At 43.4% G+C, this 17,954-nt stretch overlaps 1 protein-coding gene and 1 long non-coding RNA gene across 2 annotated transcripts in view; both read right to left on the bottom strand.

Moving 5' to 3' along the window:
• Positions 1-574: 574 nt before the first annotated feature.
• On the bottom strand, positions 575-1,106 carry LOC108785260. Its single transcript, XR_001941122.1, has 2 exons — positions 1,068-1,106; positions 575-769 (listed from the first exon to the last, which is right to left on the bottom strand). It is a non-coding gene; the product is annotated as an uncharacterized LOC108785260 (long non-coding RNA).
• A 3,484-nt stretch (positions 1,107-4,590) lies between these two features.
• The window catches only part of FRMD8 (FERM domain containing 8), a 46,244-nt gene continuing 32,880 nt past the window's right edge, over positions 4,591-17,954 (bottom strand). The window contains exon 12 of the transcript XR_001941121.1: positions 4,591-4,601. The gene's annotated coding sequence lies outside the window, so the exon portion shown is untranslated. The remainder of the gene's footprint in view (positions 4,602-17,954) is intronic.

The following is a 17,954-nucleotide window of genomic DNA, read 5'->3' as shown; positions in this document are numbered from 1 at the left end:
GTACACCCGCACACTGCCACCTGGTGACGACATTCATATTGCAGACCATGCTGTCATAAGACTGCAGTGCGGTCATCAGTGGACACACCCTTTGCTATGCAAGTGGAACCTAGTGGCAACATTGATATTACAGACCATGATGTCATAAGAAGCCAGTGCCATTTAGCAGCAGACCATCCCTGAACTATATATAGATAATTGTACACCCACACCCTGCCACCTAGTGCCGACATTAATTTACAGATCATGCGGTCATAGGAAGTCAGTCAATGTCATCTACCAGCAGACTGTCCCTGAACTATATATAGATAATTGTACACCCACACCCTGCCACCTAGTGGCAACATTCAAAGTACAGACCTTGATGTCATAAGACTGCAGTGCGGTCATCAGTGGACACGCCCTTTACTATATAATTGCCACCTAGTGGCAACATTCATATTACAGAACATGTTGTCATAAGAAGTCAATGCCATCTACCAGCAGACCATCCCTGAAATATGATAACACACACAATTGTACACCCACACCCTGCCACCTAGTGGCCACATTCATATTACAGACCATGCTGTCGTAGGACTGCAGTACTGTCATTGGCGGACACACCCTGAACGATGCGATCTGAAGACACAATCATAGCACACAGAATACGCCTGCTGATCACTGTTCCTCAGTTATGGCATGGTATACACGGATCTTGGGCTTGTCAGTTCCCTAGGTTGAGCAACATTCAGCATGTCTTGGAGATACCTCGTTTTTCTGAGCAGTCCTAAGAATCACAAAATGACCACACAAATATGTAACTCCCTACATATAAAATCCATAATTTCCAACCTCCCTCCACAAGATTAGTACCCACACAATTCCATGTAGCAACAGACTGTTTTTGTATTTATAAATGCAAAGTAATCTGCTCAACCTCCCCATTAAATATTCTACAAGCAGCAGACAGGATATAAGAGATCATTTATATAAATGTAATCATTTTAGTCTGAAGCTTTCCTTTTTAGTTACATAATTTATCCCACTCCCATACTCACCACCATTAGGACAGGCGACATACATACCATCCAGGTCAGCGCAGCCGCTGGTCTCCGGTCAGCTTCTTCTTTCTTCTTCGCCCATCTTCCACCCGCACAATACCTTTCTGCTTTGCTTACCGTCTCTTATATAGGCTTTAGGTGACTCACATGCCTCATTTTATATCCTTCCGCCAGTCCGAGTAAAAAGTAGTCCCACACCAAAAGTGTTTAGAATAATGTATCCTTCGCCTATTAGTACTCGATGGTTATGTCTGCTGTGCACCTAATCTGCCAAAATGCTAACGCATTAGTCATGGGTTCAAATTGTCCCTTTTCATTTGGAATCAAGTTAAAGATAATGTGGAATTTTCCAGAAGTCAGGCACGTCATTCTGCGCATGCACCTAATTCATTTTCGTTCTCTCATATTTCTTGCTTTTTCGTGTGGCACTCTCTGTACACTGGTTTGAACTCTGGTAATTCGTTGTTTTCCTATTTTAATCACATGTACGTTAAACAATTCCAAATGTTTAAAATGAGTTGCGTTGCTTCCTTCCCTGTATAGTCCAGCGGAAGAATACTGCGGTAAGACCGCGGATGGATCTCTAAACCAGTTCGCCGTCGAGACAAAAACAAATCGAGCGGATGGATCTATGCTGCAGTAATGTGTAGATCCGGCTAAAACTGGTTTGAGCTGGTTCAGAGCGGACGCTCATCTAATAATAATGAATTGTGCAGATTTTTCCAGAATATTCGGAACTAAAACGACTTTAGCTATGTTTGACCTAGAAAAGTTATGACTTCTTTTTCAGAGGGAATGTAGTTCTGTCATAACAGCAAGAAATCAACAAACAGGGAAGATTGAAGTATTGGTTAAAAAGTATCTCAGTGTTTCTTTCACATGAGAGAGAATAATGCTCAGTTCACAAGCTATAACATTAATAAAATAAGGATTAGTATTTCGATAAAAGTGACAGTTATTTTCAGATAAATACAATAAGGTCTGAAAATTACATTCAAACAGCTGAAATAAAAATACTTATTTTTGTGACTATGTATCGTTCCCTAGCTGATGTGGAAGATGATGAGTCTCTTTGTTTCATCTGAGATGCTCAGAAAAAAAATATATATATATTTTTTTTTATTTTGAGTTTTAAGCTCACAACTTCAATGTTGGTGTGTCCTCACCCAGAAGGATCTAGACGTACTGCACTGCGCATTTTCTGACACTGCAGTAACAATTGTGGTGGGCAGAGTTTACTTTCCACTGAATACAAGTATTGACACAGCTCTGATTATCTGAACAAAGCTGTACTTGGCATTCCCTGGGCACTGTAAGGGCTTATGAACATGGCTGTAAGAAAATACGGCAACTAGTACGCAGGATCTTGCTGGCAGAAGCCGGCAGCTATCCTGCGTATTAAGTGCTCTGAGCACTGTACGCATGTAAGGTTTCTGCAACATTTATATGCGTGCAGAGTGTGGCGCAAAGGTGCGCTATTTGTTACTAGGACACTAGACAACTTGAGGCACCTGCATCCTGACAATGAAGAATGTTAGGTGACTGGTGCCACCTCAAATCTAGTAACAAAGGCAGCTAGGTGCATACAGCCATCTGCTTCCCAGCAATGAAGGACGCTAGACGACTTGAGTCACCTGCATCCTAAAAGCAAAAGGCAGATGGACACCTTCAGCCGCCTGCATCCAGGCAATGAAGGACCTTCATCCTAGAAACAAAGGCAGCTAGGCACTTTTAGCTGCCTACACCCTAGCAAAGAAAGATGCTATACAACTGGACCCACCTGCATCCAAACAACAAAGGAAGCTAGGTGGCTTTAGCCACCCGCATCCTAGCAATGAAGGATGCTCAGTGGATCCAGCTCCTTGCATCACAGCTGAAGCCACCTAGCGTTCTTTCTTCCTGGGATGCCGGCAGCTCCAATAGAGTACATTTGCACTGTACACATGTAAATGTTACAACAAGCAGTTTAAGTTTGGTGAATGTCACATTCAGTGCTTTATAATCGATTTGATACAGATAATTCATTTCCTTTACACCAAAAAGGATTGGTACTCACTCATACAGATATCATCCAAAAAGGTATAACATTTATGTGTGCCATAATCAGCACTTCCACCAAAAGGTTATTGTCGTGTAGGTAATCGTCACACGCAGTGATCAAGTCAGACTAGAAATAACATTTTGCTACATTTAAGCAGGTTGCAATGTGTATGGTGTGACTGTAGAGTTCTATATAATCTTCTCTACAGCAGTCAGAGGTATTGTACAGAATCTGGTGTGCGGACAAAGGCTGGCCATACACGGCTCAAATTTCAGCCGCCTCCTGGTAAATTGGCCAAAATTACAGCCTTGGGCACCACCCGGCTTGACAAAATTTGATTACAAAATTGAAGGAGCCAGGGGAAAACTGTCGGCTGAACAGTGACTGCATCCAGGCTGCAATGATTTCAATCTACTCCTATGTACAGACCCTTCACAAAGCTTAAAAAAACAAACATTTGGTAGTTCTGTTTGAATCCTGAATTAGAATTGTTGTCTGTGGTACATGTATACAGACTTGGCTGTGCAAACCAGTTTTTAAGAACTGAGTCACTGGAAAATTCCTGGCTGCATTATGAGTTAGTTCCTCCCTGCCCCTCCTTTTCAGACTGCAGCAAAAGCAAGCCATTCATGTTGAGACATGTCTGTCTTACAGAGAATGTAGTCCCAAAGAACATTCTAAAGACTATTTAAAGTGTATATGAATAACGACTCCAGGCTACTTTCTTCAAAATTTCTGACTAGCCTGAAATCTGTATGGGCAGTAACAATGTAACTGTAGATAGCACATTTGTTTCTCTATAACAGTAGAAAAAGACAACCATAAACACGTTTATACATTGTTACAATACTCAGTTATGTTAGAACCAGTAAAACAAGAGAAATGTTATAGGTAAAAGAGTTGATAGGAATCTGTAAAACTGACTATGTTCAGTAACCTTGTAACTGTAGATAGCACATTTGTTTCTCTATAGCAGTCGAAAAAGAAAACCATTAACACATTTATACACATTGTTACAATACTCAAAGTCAGGTTAAACCAATAAAACAAGAAAACGTTATGGGTAAAGGAGTTGATCCTAGCAGAGGGATGGTATGTTTGGGTAGGCACCAAAGGGTGTCTATCTTCAGGTTCCAGGGATAGGAACCTAGCCCTGTTCATAGCTACATTTCAAAGTGGAGTAAGCAGAATTTCCTGAGATATGAAAACTAGAAGCTCTATAAACAATAATTGAAAAATTGTCAGGACAGTCCCAGAAGATGTGCATGTGCTCCATTACATAGAACAAGGACCACTGGCAGCCGGTTGCGTGTGCATGCACATTTGCTGGAGCACACATATTTTCATGAGCATGCTAATTCATGAGCGCACAGTGCACAAACGTATTGTGTGTACAGGCGCATAGGCACACACGCCTAATTCCAATCTTGGTGCCAAACGGCCTAATTAAGGAACAGAGTTGAGCTAGGGAGTTGCAAGAAGGTCTTCAGCTGTTACCCTGTGACTGCAATCCTGACCTACTTCCCTGTTGCTGACCCAGCCTACTCTCTGCTCTGTCTCCACTATGGACCTCTGCTAGTTTATGGCATGGGCTCATGTCTTCTGACCTTCTGGTATGACCTGGGCTAGTTCCAGACGATGGCTCATTTCTGTTGACTTTCTGGTGTGACCACGACTCTGCCTGCTAACCTTCCAGCTGTCTGTCTCTTCGGCTACTGACCTCCGCCTGTCCAAACCGAACTTCCAACCTGCTGATTATTCCAGTGTCCTGGCCGGCTGACTTCTGGTCTGCCTTTCCTTGGGGATCTTCCAGTCAGTCTGCACAAGCTCCTGATGGCAAAGTCTGCTGTCAGAAGTTAGCATTTTGTGGACTGGACTCCTGGCACTTGTGCCATTCTGTGCTCACTGCCTCACTGTGCTCTGCTCCAGGGGTGCCTAGACCACAGGTCCAAAGAAAGCCCTCTTGTCAGTTCGTCCTCCAACTAGGCACGTGATAAAAATGTTCCTAAAGCAAGAATGCAAGAAACATTTTATGCCAGTAGAGGTGTTATGAGGTGCTGGTGTAGCCTGACATGCTTGCGCTCCGGTACAAGACAGAAGTCAAGGTTCTTGAGCTTCACACCTGTACCCACTGGTTCAAACTTATTATCATCACCCCTATATAACTTCTGCAATTGTTTCACCCCCTCTATACTACCTTCTGTACCTAAAGTCTCCAGCTCTCATGGCCCCTATTCTATATGAAAGCAACCTCATGCCTATAAACCCCTCCATTAAGCACAGAATTCCCCATCTCCTCCAGGAGAAGAAATGTAACCATACACTTTTCTCAGGAAAATGTGGATATGGTTGGACAGGTCTTGTATCCTTCTTTCTATCATTCCATATCATTCCTTCCTTCCTCCTTCCTTCCTACCATTGTACTGACTGACACGGTGCCTAAACTTTTGACTGTCTCAAATTTATATTTTCCCTATCTCTTATATACAAGTACATAGTAACTGTTCAGTAGTTATTTTCTGAAATATATCCTGTTTCAATTTTCTCTGTGAAAGCGTTTTCACTTACACACCCAACAACACCTGTAGCTTAACCAGGGGTATCCAACCATTCACAACTGTATATTAAAACTTGTAGAAAGAAAAGTGGCTGATCCTTTAGATGTGAACATGCAAATACTAAAGCGTTAGCTCAGCAAGCTATTCAAACCTTTTGTATATGTCTACACGAAAGTTACACAGCTGTGACAACTGCAGCTAGTGTGACAAACCATGGAAAGAACGTCACAGCTATTTCTGTACTGGTACAGCACAAGGATTTGAATATCAGTGAAAGGGGACAGGGAGAAATATAGTTTTCATTTCTACATTTGTTCCAGGCAAATTATTTGATTGGTACATTTATTTTGAAGCAAACATTGGGCTTTTCTCATGCTACAGGTGGTTACAAACATTTTTCCAGCTTTTTTACAGAACTAAATTGCACTCTCTCACAACAAAGTTAATTTAGGGTGTGGTCATGTGTTATCCTTAGCAGCATCTATAAAGAGATGAATATTGAGCATTTAGACTCCATTGTAGCTTCCATACAGCTTATAGGTTGCACTCGGCACGCGATCTGCACAAGACATGCAGGCTGGTTTTCCCATAGCAATGAAGTAGGAAGCTTGGAACCTTGCTTATGTGCAACCTACCTACTCCCCCCCCCCCATGAGGGTCACGTAGGTTGCCACTCCCTCCACATTCCTGCGGTCACCTGTTATAACTGTGTCTAACACCATGTTTGGTATGAAACATAATATGGTATATCATGCCACTGTCAGCTTGCCATTAGCATGGTTCATCAGGTTGGTAGTGTTGAGTGGATTATAATAGCTAATATGTCAGGCACTCATTCTAATTTGCTTTACTGACAAATGGCCGTGCTGTACAATAATCCTTTTACTACCAGACCAATTGTTGGAAAACAGGGCTTAGTCTATATGTTTCCAATCTGTAGTTATAACAATGGAGTAGAGATGGCAAAAAGATTACATGGACACTGTGCACTGTCCATGGAAAGATCTTTCCACATACTGTCTACATAAAATAAACCCCAAAAATGTCAAGGCAAAATCTCAGTATGCACCATTTCGTTAACAAGCCTTGCAGATAGAAGGTCCATTTTTTGCAAAATGTGATCTTTTATGAAGTCCTGGCATCTGTAAAATCTCCATTTTTTTTGTACTGTGGAGAATCTGGGAATTCGTAAAACCTTTTAACAAGCCCCCTAGATAGCCATACGTGAAATATTTTACTGTGTATTGGACACAATGATTGCATCATATGGCCTTAGCAGAACACTTGTAGGAGGACCTGAGGAGTTGGTCATTTTTAGCCAATTTTCTGCTACACTGCACTAAGGCCACGTTCACACCAGGGAGGTTCGGCCACATTTGCCCGTGCTGAACCACCGACATGGACGATCCCATACATTGCTAATGGGGCCGTTCATGCGACCGCACAGCTCCGCGCGATCCGAACTGCCTGCCGCCCGAAATGCTCCCTGAGCCTTTTTTTGCACAGTTTCCATATAGATTTCAATGGAACCGCACTGATCAGCGGAGGTTTGGGCATTTTTAATTGCGTTTCAGTGCTGAAACTCAATTAAAACCGCCCAAAAACGCCCTTTTAAAATTCGCGCTGAACTGCAGCCACCCTGGTGTGAATGGGGCCTTACTGACCTATTGGCAGTGATCTGGCATGTGCTGAATGATGATTGTATATGTTGAGCAAATAATGCAAGGGTTTCATTGTTTTTTTTCCCCCTCATATCTTGCGTGTGTTTACACATTGTATGCTTATTGTGAAGGTAAGGTTCAGTAGAAGCTCCCAGTACAGGTTGTTTTTAACCTTTGCATGTTAAAACAATTTATTCTATTGCCAGCCAATATTTTGCCGCCTTTACATGCTATCAGAAACAAAAACCATTCTGTTCAATCTGCTTAACGAATTCATTAGCATTCTGTGTCCTTGGTGTATGTGTTCAGGAAAATTCCATTCTGGCTGCATTCCGAATTAGTTCCTCTCCCTCCCCCATCCTTTTCTGAATGCAGCAAAAACAAGTAGGTCATGTTACTGCAGATCCGTGTTAAACAGGATGCAATGGCATGAAGTCAACAACATTGGGACGATACAAAATGTTTTGAGCTTGTGTTTAAAAGGTCTTTATAAGCGGGATTCAATCAATCAGAATTTCTAATTCACTAGATCACTATCGGCATGGACTTTGTATGCTCTTCCTATAGTTTGTGAGTGATCTCCATTAAACAATTACAATTATTTATTTATCTAACGCCAACATATTCCGCAGCGCCGTTTTTATCGTTTAGACAAGACAAGTAAGAAATACTGAGAAGCATCATTGACATACAGAAACATTAGGTGAAGAGGACCCAGCTAAAACGAGCTTACAATCTAATGCTGGGCACACACCTTACAACCATTGCAAGACTTTTGTCTTGTGATGGTTGTCAGGTAATTTAAAAAAACGTACAATCTGCCTATCTTGGACAGGCAGATCGTACTTGCGATGATCACAAGCCGCGCCCCCGTGAGCGGTGGGCTTCCAATGACCGCAATGCCGAACGGGCAGTGTGTGCTTGCGCACACTGGCCCGTCCGGCTTTTATCTTAAGAACATGCTACACACCCGCCGAACATCGTACGGTGCTCGCCGGGTTTTCAAACATTTTCCTAAGATAAAAGTAGTGCGACCTTACAGTAGTAGAGGTCGCACGGCTTCCACACACCTTACGATAATCGTACGATCGCGGGTTTTCCCGCGATTATCGTACGATTATCGCAAGGTGTGTGGGCACCTTTAGAGGAAAGGGACCAAAGACAAAGTGGTGGGGAAGCTGCCCATACATTGCAAATTGGGTCTTCTGAGACTTCCCTTTCTCAGCAGCAGGCAGACCAATCTAAAACCGCTTTGGTGATTCATGGTGATGGCCAAAGCTGTCAAAAATAGACAGACTGGTCAAATGTTAAAGGGTTTCTAAAACCTCCGTTTTCTTTGCATATATCTACTGCTAGCAAGCAGTAGATATATGCAAAAAGTTTTTTTTTTTAAAAACAAAACGCTTTAACAGCGGTTTAAACTTAGCTGTGTCTTCGCCGCGCACTCTAGTCCGAAAATCTGAAACTGCTGGGGCAGCCGCAAAGCATCTTGGGGCGGGCGCATGCGCAGTTTGGATTTTCGGCCGGGAGACGAGGAGAAAATTCAGACACAGGAATCTGTTGCACTTTTTCCATCTGACTATAGGCTGATAGAAAAAATAAAATCTATAGAAGATCTATAGGTGTATGGCCAGCTTAAGGCTGGCCATACATTGCTATTTTTTTCTTTTTCAACCCTTGGGCTGAACGAAAAAAAAAAAAGGAGCAGATTCCTCCATCAACACTACGAGTGTGTCGATCAAGGAATGTCGCTGTTTCCATTGTATTCTGACAGCGGCCACCGGACAAACGTGCCGCCCAAAAGGGTGCCGACAGCACTCTGTCCTCAAGAACCGGACGAAATTTGCACAGTGTATGGGCACCCTAAGACAGGAAGAGTGTTACTGGCCAGATCACAAGGTGAAAAAGAGAAGGGCTAAAAAAAAAAAGTTAATGAATGTAGCCATCACATTTAATGATTGGAAAACGGTCATATGTGCATAAAATTCTTGGTTTTGGGTTTAGATACATGTTAAACCCAGGCTGGCATAAGTGTGCATTCGTCAATGACTGTGCTAGGGACATTAGACTATAAAAATTATTTTCGTGGCAGGCGCTGTACACTGTTAAGTTCTTTGGAATTTTTCAGTGCTAAATTGATGTATACAATAAATATTTAAGAACTATTTTGTATATGAATTCTGTGAATGGTAAGAAAGGAAAAAATAATAATTGGCTTTTGTTGAAATAAATGAACCTATTAACACAATCAATGTAAATCTTAATGACCTATTTGTGTGCATGAAAGAATCTTTCTCGTCTATTGCTGCCCTTGGTTAGCATAACCATTCTGCCTACGTGTTTTATCCAACGTCTCTGCTGGTTTCTACATTGTAAACATGTTCTTTCCCATCCCCCACCCGTCATAAACAGGTACTGCTGACAGCTCAATAGCAGTTAGCCAAGATAACAAGCGAACTGATGAGAAGTTTCACATGATTTGTTAAAAAAACAAAAAGGCTATAAACAGTAGAGGGCAGAAGGTTTTTGAGGTAGCCACAAACAGCCTAATAAAATTAAAGCTCAAACTTATGATTGTCTGGCAGTTTTTGAGTTGTAAGAGATCCTACCAAATGATTTCTGGTATAGCTAAAATAAATGATCAAAAACAAAAATGTAATATATTGGAGGCTTACCAGCCAGGGATGGCTATTTTCATTTGAAATAGCCAATAGCAGATTGGCTATTGAAACACTGGCAACTGAGCAGAGGAGCGAACCTGAGAGAGAAAGATATCTCACAGTATTGCTCCTCTGCTCAGTGGGCGGATGCAATAGTCAGCCTGCTATAGGCTTTTGCAATTTGAAATAGTCTGGGGCACCGTGGGTGGGTGAGTGGTCAAGGCTGCGCCTTAGGCAGCTGCCTAGTTTGCCTAGGGGCAGCACCAGCCCTGTTATCAGCCCTCACTTGTGGTGGCTGCATTATTTTTCTGCAAGTTTAGAAATAAATGACAGGTTGATCCTAATAGAAATCCAGTGTCCTTGTCCCTATGTAATGGAGATGAGGAGAGAGGGATGTGTTTGTAATCCAAATCAGGAAAGCGGGCCTGGGGTAAAAGGCTGTTCTTTTATAGATAGAGGACAATGACTGATCATTGTCACTCTGGGACAAGAAGTGTATTACTGGCAAGATCATCATGTGAAAATGAAGAAAAAAAACCCCTTAAAGAAACTAAGACACCTACCACATCTAAGGACTGCAGTATATTACATTTTTGTTTTTGGCTTCCGATCAGACATGAACAGATCCCCTTCTGATTGGAGCAAAAATCAGAAGTGATGCAACTTTTGTGACAACCGTGTCTATTCAGTTTTTAAAACCTGAAGTAAACGGACCGATGTTAGGTCTATGGGGAGTCGAATATAAGCAGACGTGTCCGTTTTCATCTGGTTATCTCTGATCCATCCCAATCAGGTCTGCCAAAATTGAACTCCGTTACGTTTTTTTTTTCCGGAGTCAGGGGTAATCAGGTGTAAACAGGCACGTGTCCTTTTACATCTGGCTGTCAAAAGAGTCTCATTGGGCTTCCAATCAGATCTGCCTGAAAAACTGACAGGCGGACTGCCAATGTGAAAGGGGCCTTAAGCTGGCCATAGACCTATTTTCTATAGATTTTTTTTTCTATCAGCCTATGGTCAGATGGAAAAAGTGCAACAGATTCCTCCATCTACGCTAAACTGTGTGGATGGAGGAAACTCCCACTGGGTCAAGCTTCAGTATCTTTCTAGTCGGCCACGCTGGCTGTCAAAACACCTGAACAATTTGATTGGATGCAAGCATATTTTGAGAGCTGGCGGGGCCGACTAGCAAGATACTGAAGCTTGGCCCAGTGGTCTAAGGCCAGCTTAAGGCTTAAGGCTTTGTTGAACACTTGACAGTCCTGGGTCTGCTAGGGCTGCTAACATCACATGCAAGATGGTTGCATGGTCTACACACAGGTGAAGAATATGCATAAAGTACATTAAATGCACATGTACTCTTATGAGAAGATTTTGGTTAAAACGAATGCTCTGGCAACAAGCTCTCTTCACGTGCCTATGCAAAATAATGACTTGCTCAATAGTCACCATTTGAGTATCAATAAACCTGATCTTGCAGGTACTGGAAAGTGGAATAAAGGTTCTGGGCAAAGTTTGTCCTATTGGTGTGGATGGGAAATTGGGATGTGAAAGAGTTGGTATAGGTGATCTGACTACCAGACAGGCAGCTTCTACATCCCAGAGAATCTTCACAGTCTCCTTGGTTTGTAGTGTCTAACTGCAGCATTGTGAATTGAAGTGCCACACTCCTTTTAACAGGCTATAAAAAGCCAACGCATTTTGGGGGCTCATTCAAATACCCCCTTCATTGGGGCATACTAAGGGAGAACATGCGTCACGACTGTAATAACTTGAAATTGGTTACCATTTTGTCCAGTGTGTAAGAATGCATAGAGCTCTTCAGCAGCTGATTTGGCCTCCAGTCACAATTGCATGATTGCAATGTGAACTGCGCATGCGCGCGCCCCAAGATCCTTTGCGGCCACCCGAGAATTTTCACATTTTCGGACGGGAGCGCGCGGGGAAGACACAGGTAAGTTTAAACCACTGTTAAAAGGAGAACTATGAGGTGCTTTTCACTCATCCTCATAGTTCTAGCCGACCTGTGACAATGAGACTGTCACAGGTCGGCTCAGTAGATCGATCACTTCTCGATCCTGTCACGGCTCTCTGCCGTGACAGGGGAGGGACTGGATCCCCCCCCTCCCCGATCCTCCAGCGCTGACTGGTGGAAAGACAGGGGAGGGGGCGGGTACAGCTGGCTCTGCCTCTAGATAGGCAGAGCCAGCTGTCACTCACGTAGCTGGGCGGATCCAGACATAATTGTCGGGATGCGCTTCAGCGTCTCAGTAAACTGCGGCATCTCAATATACCGCAAGCTGTAGCTGACCTGTGTAGCCTACCATTGCTGACTTTCTCCAAAAAATGCAAGTTGCCTGGCCGTTTCCAACCTTAATACTTTTTCTGTCACTGACCTACAACAAGCATGTAGCAATGGAAGTCAGAATATCTAATCTGTATATGTGTTTGGGGTCAGTAACTCATTGACAGCCAGGCAACTAGCAATTCTAAATCATAAGGTCAGCAAACAATGACAACTGAAATATTTATCTCAGCACAGGTTTCCTTTAATAGAGAACTAGCACTGTAAGAGGTGATCAGCAATTGCAGCCTACATATGTCTCCCAGTACAGGTTCCCTTCAAATTTAAGATACATCTGCACTTACAAGCTGAAAGTGCCGTCCCACACATTTGTAATACAATAACTTTCAGCAGCTGACGTAATGGAAAAATACAGCATAAAGGTGGCCATACACTCTACAACCATCGCAAGACCTTAGTCTTGCGATGGTTGTACAGGGATTAAAAAAACGTACGATCTGCCTATCTTGGACAGGCAGATCGCACTCTCGATCATCGCAAGCCCGCCCCCCTGAGGGGCGGGCTTCCGATGACTGCAATGCTGAACGGGCAGTGTGCGCATGCGCACACCGGCCCGTTCGGCATTTGTCTTCCGAGCACCGTTCTAACCAGCCGAGAATCGTACGATTCCCGGCTGGTTTTCGAACATGCTGGTTCGACGGAAGATGTGCGACCGTACAGTAGAAACGGTCGCACGTCTCCGTTCACACTGCTCGATTCTCGTACAATTGCGGGATTTCCCGCGATTCTCGTACGAGAATCGAGCAGTGTATGGGCACCTTATGACAGGACAAATGGTAACAAAATCCCACACAGCCATCTAGTGAAAAAAAACTTGCTTTGTGTGTTTTTGTTCCTCATTTATGTATGCTGATGCAGATGTACTACTAGTCACTTTATGATGAGTGAGCAAAAAGGAGCACCAAAACTCTGCTAAAGTACTGCTTTCAACATAAAGTGCTCTTTTTTACAGACTCAAAAAGAAGAGGTATATTTTTTATTTAAGGGAGAACTCTGGGATAAGCACATATTTTGTCTAAGTACAAGAGGCATGTGTATGCTTACTTGAATTTTGGTGTACTTTGTGTATTTCTTCCATATCTGTACAGTAATCCAATGTGAAACTCCTCTGTGTAATAAAGACCAGTCAGTGCTGCTCTCTCTCCATGTGCAGGGTGACTGGTCTTGTATCTGCCCCCACCCCCTCATGCAGTATACTCATACTGCCTGTAGCGGGAGGACCTGCTGGGTGCCTCCCAGAACTCTTCTTTATGTACAGGCTATGTACAGAACAGTGATAATGTCACTGCTACTTTTACAAGGTAATATATGGGTCTATACGTGCATTTGGTGCATACAAACTTTTTGTCCCCAGAGTTCAGCTTTAAAGATAGTGGGGAGAGCCATGCAAATGATTCCAACTATATATGTGACATAGTGGCTGCCAGGAGAAACAACAGCACCCAGAAGGGGACACACTATACGGCACACCTGTACATGTTGGATCACAGCAGCACAGGTAGCTCTGTGAGAAAGAGGGCTAGTTCACACAAAAGCATATCGCACAGTGCACCTAGTGTGTGTGGTACCGTGCGCTAGCTGCATTCTAATGCATTTGAATGGCACCCCAATGCGCGTGTGTGCGGTTCCACAATGAGTGCACTACATTTATGTGTGAATGGGCCCTTCAGGGGCCGGAAAGGTATGAAACAGGTTCTCTTACAGGATGCTGCTTTGTTTTTTCGAGCTACAGGGTCACTTTACAAAGAACTACACCATTCCAAACTTGCTGTTAAAGGAATTCAAATGATAAATTGTAGACATTAAAAAGGGCCTTTGTGGTACGTTAACATGTGTTGCATTAATGCAGCTCTTAAAGTTTTTGCAGGCATATGGTTTCAGAAAGAGGAAACAACTGTTGTTGGATTTTTGTTTCTGTACATCAGCTACTCTCACTGGAGCTCTTACAGGATGTTGATTATGTGGAACAAAAATAGTGTCTGTACAGTCAACTGCTCCCTCTGGTGGCTTCCCTCTAAAATACAGACTAGCACAGGCAAACTAGGACAAGGAAACCTAATATTTGAGAGATTATGTACCCTTTGTATTGTTACAGACTTATCTGATCAGGATTTTCACCTTTGTTGCAGAGCTTGGGGAGATTTCCTAATAAAGCTTCCATTAGACACTAGATGGCGGTGGGAGCTTCACAATGCAATCACTGATGCTATTTTTCTTTTCAGCATAGACAAAGATCCTCCGCCAGTTTCAGGGTCATGTCAGCTGAACTATAGTGGTTGACTAGGTACACCTACCCATCTTCTACTAAAGTAAACCTGCAGCCAGAAAAACATGTGATACGTACACTCTTCATTTATTTCAATGGGACTACTTAAAGGAAACCTGTCATGAAAGAATCTTGCAATTGCTGACTTTTTCTGTAAATGCTGGATGCCTGGCTGTCATCTTGCTTGCTTGATAAAATGCTTTTAATCACCGACAAGGAACACGTATGTACAAAAGCTAGTAAATTCACATTTTTCAGAAGTTCTGCAAGCCTCCTAATTTTTCTCATGAGTTTTACTTAGGGATGACTAACAGAATGAGCGCTTTATTGTGCGCTTTAAGTGCACCTGCAAGATAGCAAATCTTTATTCTGAAATTTTCTCCCTCACTTTACACAAAAACAAAATGTTTTAAATACACGCAAGTAAACATTGTGCATATGCATGGGTAAGGTAAGTATGACTGGGTCCTTAGTAGCAAGTACCTCCACAAGTCTGCACACTAAAGGTGCCCATACACCTTACAATTATCTGCAGATTTTCTATGGTCAGATGGAAAAGGTGCAACAGATTCCTCCATCTACACTTAACTGTGCGGATGGAGGAATCTCCCACTGGGCCAAGCTTCAGTATCTTGCTAGTGAGCCCCGCTGGCTCTCTAAATACCTGAACAATCTGATTGGATGCAGTCATTGTTCAGGTGTTTTGAGAGCCAGCGGGGCCAATTAGCAAGATTACAGAAGCTTGGCCCAGTGGGAGATTCCTCCATTCACACAGTTAAGTGTAGATGGAGGAATCTGTTGCACCTTTTCCATCTGACCATAGAAAATATGCAGATAATAATTGTAAGGTGTATGGGCACCTTAAGGCTAATCACTTGCATAGCAACTTGATATGCAAACAGCCAGTTTCCGTGCTTGCTACAAATGGTTTGCCCCCTCAGCCTCACTGTTGTATAGAGAGGCTGTCCATCACTGTGACGAGCCATCAGCTGGGCATGAGAGGCAAACCTGAACCAGAGGCCATAGAAGCTTGTTGCTCCTTGCATATTAGAAAACTCCTGTTTCCACTGGAATCTGGCCATTTTGGAAGATCCTTCCCTGCCAGTTGATGCATACTAATCCAAACATGCACATTTGTGAAAATTATCCTTCATAGGCATCAAATTGTCAACTCATTATGTAGGTAGCTTAACACAAAGCAGTCAGCTGCATCAATGTCACAATTTTCTGTTTACTGCGATTGCTAAATATATCCCAAACAGAAGACTGGAGGAAGTTGCACTGACTGTGGATGCTTCCTCCGTTCTCTTTTTAAAGTATATCTTTAAAAAATATCCGTCAAAGATTATTTAGGACTATCTAAATGACACTTCTGATTTTTCACTTCTGCCTCTCATCCCACAGCACCTTCCCTCTTTAAAGTAGGGATGTACCGATACTTTTTTTTTCCGGTTTTGAGTACGGATATCGCTACTTCTGCTGCATGGAGCCAGCTTCCCGGGTAATCAGGAAGCCAGTTGGTGTGTCATTACCCGGCTTTATGCTGTTTGGCCCGCTTGATGTTGATTGGCCGGGAAGCGGGCTGCCCAGCCATACAGCATGGACCCTGCCAAACAGCATGGAGCTGGCTTCCCGGCCAATTAGGAAGCCAGGAGGCGGTTCATTACCTGGCGCTCAGCTTCCTGATTGGCCGGGAGGCTGGCTCCATGCTGATTGGCTGGGCAGCCAGCTTCCCGGCCAGTCAGCATCAAGCCAGCCAAACATTATGGAGCCGGCTTCCCAGCCAATCAAGAAGCCGGGCAGCGAGTCAGTACCCGCTGCCCAGCTTCCAGATTGGCCGGGAAGCCGGCTTCCGGCCAATCAGCATGGAGCCGGCTTCCCAGCCAATCAGGAAGCTGGGTGGTGAGTCATTAACAGCCGCCTGGCTTCCTGATTAGCCGGCTTTATGTTCCCTCGCGGCACTGCCGGTCAGAGGAAATCTCCCTCTGACCAGAAGCTCTGGTATCAGATCATTTGGGCGAGTACGGCCTGAAAATTACCTAAAACCCGAAAAAGCTATAGATTTCCTGAAAGCACAGACCCTGAAAAATAAAATGGCAGCAGTCACAAATTTTTATGTCGCAAGATATTAGGGCAAAACTTTATCAGACCCAAGATTTCAGTAAACATAACACTTAAGTCAAGTTTAGTGCACAAAAACACGATGCATTATCCAATTTTTTTTGTAACACATAAAAGATGAGGTTGTGCTGACTAAACACCCAACACACCAAGCTTACAAATTGTGTGCGCCCATAAAAAGGAGACAAGATACGGTACCCCAGATTGTCCATGGGGCCGTACAGGTTATCAGCTTAAAGTTAACCATGAATATTGGCCCTAGAATTAATGCTTTCACTCTGGCCCATGTAGTGATACCAAACATGTCATTTTCGCACGTAGGTGCACAAGGCGCGTGCTTACGTTAATATGCTTGTGTTCATGGGGGACTTTACATTTAAAAATACAAAAAAAAGTATTCTATTTTACCTTTAAAACTTGTTTTTGCTTTACTTCATTGCTATCACAAAGGGGGGCTTTACACAGCTGAGTCTGTTTACAGTGGCCCGCTGCCAGCGACGTATGGCATACACTGTTGGCAGTGAAAGGGTTAAACCCATTATGCCCTCTTCCTAGCTCAGGTGTGTTAACCTCTCTGTACTGTGTCCCCAGCATATGTGATAACCCCTCAATACCCATTCCTAAACCTATGTGTGTTATCATCTCAGCGCTCAGTCCCCAGGCATGTATGCTATTCCATAAGCACCCAGCTCATGTAGGTGGACCCCCTACCTCTCACCACCTATTATATTGCTTATGCACATTAATGCCCCAGATGCCAGTACCCAGTGCATGTGTAATTACCATTCCATGCCATGTACATGAACCCCTCAGCATCCAGTCTACAGCGCAACTGGGATGATCCCTTACATGTATTTAGTGCACTATGACAAACTAGAACTCTGGTCCAGTGGTAATCTCATATTCATTGCCCCATTTCCTGTGTAAACATAACCCGGCAACAAAGCCCTGCCCCATCTCCCAGCAACACCTCCATTGTTTTTAATGACACAGTCCCTGTTAATAACCTGCTTGAATGTCTCCTTTTCAACCTCCATTGTCCCCAATTTCACTCACACACTCCTCCTGTTTCACTATGGATCCAGCCCATCACCTTTACAGTCTGTGGGCCACCTCAGTGGAGGTGGTGGGACTGTGTCAGCAGTTTTGTGGACCACAGTACTGTTGACACACTCCCCACCACCTCCACTGACTTTAAACCCCTATTCCTCCTCTGTAAAACACCCTTTGTGAAGAGCTTGG

Source organism: Nanorana parkeri, unplaced genomic scaffold, assembly GCF_000935625.1.
Source record: "Nanorana parkeri isolate BGI_ZX_2015 unplaced genomic scaffold, ASM93562v1 scaffold153, whole genome shotgun sequence".
Lineage (NCBI taxonomy): Eukaryota > Metazoa > Chordata > Amphibia > Anura > Dicroglossidae > Nanorana > Nanorana parkeri.
The sequence above is the reverse complement of the archived record's forward strand: the minus strand, read 5'-3'. Positions and strand labels throughout refer to the sequence as shown.